Source organism: Nicotiana sylvestris, chromosome 9, assembly GCF_000393655.2.
Source record: "Nicotiana sylvestris chromosome 9, ASM39365v2, whole genome shotgun sequence".
Classification (NCBI taxonomy): Eukaryota; Viridiplantae; Streptophyta; class Magnoliopsida; order Solanales; family Solanaceae; genus Nicotiana; species Nicotiana sylvestris.
In genome coordinates, this window is record NC_091065.1 from 173,001,488 (window position 1) to 173,007,487 (window position 6,000).

Below are 6,000 nucleotides of genomic sequence, written 5' to 3' on the forward strand. Positions count from 1 at the left end.
GACTCAAATCCAAATCTCAACGAAGTTAGAACGTGTCAAAAATTGTGGGTACATTTATGTGACGCAGTTCGAGATGCATTTTCACGACGTTGCAATTCTTTTTTAGAATAATAAATAATAAAAGCGGTTAAAAGTTGAAATTTGCGCACAGGTTCATAATTGTTAAAATCAGATAATTTAAGCCAGATATAGCAGTTGAGCGACCGTGCTAGAACCACGGAACTCGGGAATGCCTAACACCTTCTCCCGGGTTAATAGAATTTTTTATCCGAATTTCTGGTTCGCAGACTGTAATACAGAGTCATTCTTTTCCTCGATTCAGGATTAAATCGGTGACTTGGGACACCACAAATCTCCCAAGTGGCGACTCTGATCCTTTAATAATAAATCCCGTTTCGATTGTCCTTTAATTGGAAAAACTCATCTGCGCCCCTGCGTGCGCGGGTGAAAAAGAAGGTGTGACAGCTCTGGCGACTCTGTTGGGGACCGAACCCAGAATCTCCAGTTCAGGGTTCAGAATTCGAGCTTAGATAAATTGTTATATTTGGCTTTGTTTATTATCTGATTTTACATGTTTGGGCCTAATGTGCTAAATGTTGCTTTTACCGCTTTGATATTATCTGAACTGTATATAAACTGTGCCGAAACCCTTCTCTTCTTACCTCCGGGGATGTGCTTGCTGGTTGAGACTCCCTATTCTGTTAGTGTCATACCTTGAAATAAGAAAGAGTCCGGACAAGTTACAAAGCCGGACGATCTCGCGGGTCCCTGGTACGTAGCCCCCTCCTCGACTCGAGTTGTCCACTCGGGTACACAGTCTAGAACAAATACCCATGTACAAACCTAGAATAACTCAGCTTCATGCCGGATCCCTAGTAGGAACGTTTGTTTGCATCATGTGCATTTGACTTTGGAGGCTCAACACAGGGGTTGGGTCTGTCTAGGACAGGTGTACCAAAACAACAAAAGACCATCCTGATGCATCTAACTTGCTACCTGTGCATTTGTTTTCTTCGGACTTGCATGCTGACCGGCTTTTGAATACTTTGAGGAAAGAGAGATAGAGATGGTTAATCGCCTGTTTTGAAAAAAATCAATAGCGTCGAAACTCTGTCGAATTTTTGAGAAAATGAAAAAAAAAGAAAAAAAGGGGGTTTTGTTTATGAAAAATGGTTTTATTTGCCATTGAAAAGAGTTTTGTTTTTAAAAGAAGTTTGTTTTATCTACCCGAACTACGCCGGTTTGATTCTCACAAGGTGCAGGATACGTAGGCAACCCTCATCGGGTCCAACCTCCCCTTTTACAAAAATAGCCAAAAAATGTCAAATTTTAATTGTCAACATAAATAAGTCGAGTGATGCCGTTTTTGGTAAGAATAGCCGAATGTTCCCGAAAGGGACGCCGGAAGGCTGACTTTGCATAAATGGCCACTTTTAGTCATTTTTGGATTTTTGACCGGTTGACTCACCCAGCTTTAAAATCTTCGTTCCCGAAGTGCTGAAAAGCCGTGTGCGGAACCAGATCTTCCTTTTAATCTGTGGAAAATTAAAAAAATAGTCAATTTGTTGAGTCAAATAAATTTTATTTCTTAATCACCTTAATAAATGTGTAGGATGAGCACGATGCAAAATGAACCTTTTTCAATAATGACTAAAATCACTTTCAAGTTGCGGCTATGGTGGGATGATTTAGGTGGTGAAGGGCAAGATGAGGTCAAGAAATATCTAAAAGGTCTTACGGGTTTATTGGAAATCCTGCCTCGGGGGATATCATAAGAGCTTTGGTCACCTGCTGGGACCCGACACACAATGTCTTCCACTTCTCCGATTTTGAACTCACTCCGACTTTGGAGGAAATAGCCGGGTACATCGGAAATGCTGAAGCTCCGTTGAGGCAAAAATACCTGGTTGCTCCAAGAGCTGTCACTGTGCATCGGTTTTTAGATTCGTTAAAGATACCCAGGACGGTCCATAACCCAGATTTGGCCGCAGGTTTTTGTAATCCGCGCTTCATATACGATAGATACGGTCATGTCGGAGGATTCAACAACCCGGGTAACAAGTTATGCAGCAAAAGTAACCGTCAGAAATGGGACGAGCATAGACGAGTGGCTTTTATGATAACCTTTTTGGGCCTTTTGGTATTTCCAAGGAAAGACGGAAACATTGATCTGAAAATAGCCGGGGTTGTCAGTACCTTGCTCATTTAAGATAAAAGCACTCTTGCGCCTATGATAGTATCTGATATCTTCCGAACTCTCACAGCCTGCAAAGCCAGAGGGAACTTTTTCGAGGGGTGTAACTTGTTTCTACAAATATGGATGACTGAGCATCTCTGCCACCGTTCCCAGCTCTTGAGTTATGGCTCCTCGAAGAAAATTTGCATAGAAGAGTTCTACACAAGAATCAAGGGAGTCAGTCTACCCGAGGGAGTTACGGCATGGACATCATTCTTTTGGACCCTCACCGCCAGCCAAATACATTGGACACTAGGATGGTTGCCCGTTAACGAGGTCATCCATATGCCGACAGCTAGGACCCACTTTCTATTGATGGGGCTCAAGAGCATTCAGCCTTACGCGCCATATCGGGTTTTGAGACAACTCGGGAGATGCCAAACAGTGCCGCAGGAGGAAGATCTTAGTGCTCAAGTAATTGAGATTAGCCCTGACGGACAGTTCCCTGAAGCAAGAGTCCGTCAGATATGGAGTAAATGCCAATATTTAAAAGCAGATACTTGCGTGCCGGATCAGGCCAAAGGCGAAGTGGCGCCAGGATACCTTGCTTGGTACATGAGAGAACTTGAGCACGAAAGGCCGGCTAAAAGACCCCATCTCCAGGAATTCGTCAAGGCGTCGCAAGAACAGTGGGATTGGTTGACTAAAGAGCACGAGTACAGGGTTACAATAGTCAAGTTGGAGAAGCAAGTTATAGATTTGAAATTTGAGAAAGATTTGCATATCGCTGCAGATAAGGGAGAAAAGAGAAAACTAGCTCAGGAAAACGAGGTCCTCAAAGCTCAAATCCAGGAAATGAAAATAGCTACCATAAACCCAAAGAGAAGCCGGGCTGATGAAAGGCTCATAAACGGTCTAAAGAAGAAAGTCCTCGAGTATCAAGAAGACCTGGAAAAATCTAAAGCTGGTCTAGCGAGAATCCAGGTGAAACGGATAAGGAAGGCAGAAGAGCGAGCACGGTCTATGCAACAAATGAAAAGGGACAACGAAAGGAACATCACTATATTGAGAGAAACAATATCCACTCTCAAAGAGCGGATCTTCAGACAAGCCCGAGATGCCAGAGCAGATAGGAAGCGCTACTATGATCTAATGGCCCGAATGGAGAAACAGATGAATGAGTTTCAGGATCAACTCCTTTACAACGCTCAAATGTTGGGGACGCGAAATCAACAAATAGAGCGATTGCTTATGGAAAGGGACAGAATCAAGGGAAGAATCGACGATATCGGGCACTACATCACCATAAAGTGCCTAGCTTGTGAGGATATGTCCCGTACCACCTTCTTTGCTTCAATAATGATTTATGTCCACCAGATCATGGAAGATTTGAAAGATCTACAAAGGGGCCTTGCACCAAAGCCCGCGGTGAGGCCGAACGACGCCCCGCGGGCACCGAAATTCAAAACTCTGAAACATTCATAGTTTGAGTCTGTATTTTCCTTGTCTTCAGAGTCTGTTGTCCGTCGGAGTTTGTATTTCCCTTTTTGGCATAAAGTCTGTAGTCTGTATCAAGTCTGTTAATTTCCTTTCAAAAATATTTTGCCTTGTAATAAAACGTTTTGCTAGTAAAGGCTGAAAAATCCAAAAATGGTGTCTTTATTTTCCGCACTTGTGTCAGAACTACGCACGGTCTAATTCATGCGGGGATATGATACGTGGGCAATCCACATAAGATTTGACCACCACTAAAAAGTGAAAGGGAGAAGAGTAGAAAGAAAAAAAAAGAGAAACAAATAAAGGAAAGTTTGGAGGCACTTAAAAGAAGCCGGAATGATGATGCATGCAGTCAGAACAAAGACATGATAGAAATGGTTAAACTGCTTAGGAACATTGCATCCCTAAAGTGCAATTGCAATATTTGTTAAACTCTAACGCTAACAAAGTTTGTTGATACCAAATTTCGAAATAGTTAGCTCGTTAGAACGTTCTGGCAGATTACTATTACCACACAAGATCTAAAGGGCCCATTCCGAAAAGCATGTCTGGTTCGGACAAAAGTGTTGAGGAGGAAAAGACGGAGATGCAAATGATGAAGGAGGAAGTAGACAGGTTGAGACAAGAGATAACTGGGATGCACCTAGCCTGGGCTAGGGGACAAACATCACTAATCCCTCCCCCTACTCCTACCCTCTCACCGGCTCGGACTCCGGAACACCCTCCCACTGGTCCATCAACGAGCTTCCCCATTGCCCAATACTATCAGGGGGAAACTTCCTATAATCCCCAAACTTCACCACCCAAACAGAACCCTCCTCCACCAACTGTTCCTGTTTTCGTGGCACCTCCACCAGCCACATTGCAAAAATCATCCGATGAACCAGTGTTTTAGGTTCACGACAACCAATACTATCCTCCCGAACTCACCTTCAAAGCACCCAAGCCATACACTTACACCCCTCACCTTGAGCTTCCGGCGGAAACTGAGAGGCCGGCTAAGAATCCGGAGCAAGACGAAGTGCTTCGCAAAGTGAAAAGCCTGGAGCAGTCCTTTAGGAATATGCATGGATTGGGCAGCCAAGTTAGTGTGGCCTACAAAGATCTGTGTCCCTTCCCCGATGTTCAATTGCTGGCAGGTTTTAAGATGCCAAAGTTTGATCTATATGAGGGACATGGTGATCCCATGACACATCTACGAGGTTTCTGTAGTAAGATGAGAGGGGAAGGTGGAAAGGATGAGCTGCTGATAGCTTATTTTGGTCAAAGTTTAAGCGGGTCTGCACTGGAATGGTACACAAGGCAGGATCCTAGCAGGTGGTATACCTGGGATGATCTAGCATAAGCATTTGCAAGTCACTTCCAGTATAACCTTGAGATCGTCCCTGACCGTCTCACACTGTTGAAACTTGAGAAAAAGCCTGGAGAGAGCTTCAGGGAATTCGGATTCCGTTGGAGAGAGCAAGCAGCAAGAGTCGATCCACCAATGAGGGAAGGTGAAATGGTGGACTACTTCTTACAAACTTTGGAGCCAACTTACTTTGGTCACCTGGTGACGTCAGTTGGTAAATCTTTCAACGAAGTAGTAAAAATGGGCGGTATGGTTGAAGAGGGACTCAGGTCCAACAAGATAATGAGCTATTCGGCAATCAAGGCCACAACTCAGGCTATCCAAAGCGGCACGAGAGGTGCGCTCGGGAAAAAGAAGAGAGAGGAGGTCGCAATAGTCGAAGCAGGTACTTGGTCCAGATCCAGAGGTCCTTCCTCTCACTACCAACCCAGACCCCATCACCCAAATTACCCACACACTCCATACGACCCTCCACAGCCCTACTACCCACCACAAGAGCTGCATTTCTCTGTCCATCACGCCCAAACTTACACCCAGCCTCCGGCTCGCCCACAATGGCGTGCGCCGTTTCCCCAAAATACCTATCCACCTCCACAGAATACATATCCCCCTCCACAAAATACATATCCACCACCAAGGGCCTACAGGAATCCCGCAGGGCCAGGTTTTCGGGGGAATCAGGCTTTCAGAAATGAAAGGGTGCAGAGACAAAGAACATTCACTGAGTTGGGAGAAACTCATACTGCTTTGTTCCACAAATTAAGGCCGTTAGGTTTGTTGAGTCCTGTTGAGCCCAGATTGCCGAATCCCCTTCCCCAAAATATGGACCACTCGATAAGCTATGAGTATTGTTCGGGGGCTCCCGGACATGATACCGAGAAGTGCTTGAAGTTGAAACGTGTAGTGAAAGATCTTATTGACACCAACAAGATCGAGTTTCAGACACCGGAGGCACCCAACATCAATCAGAACTCGT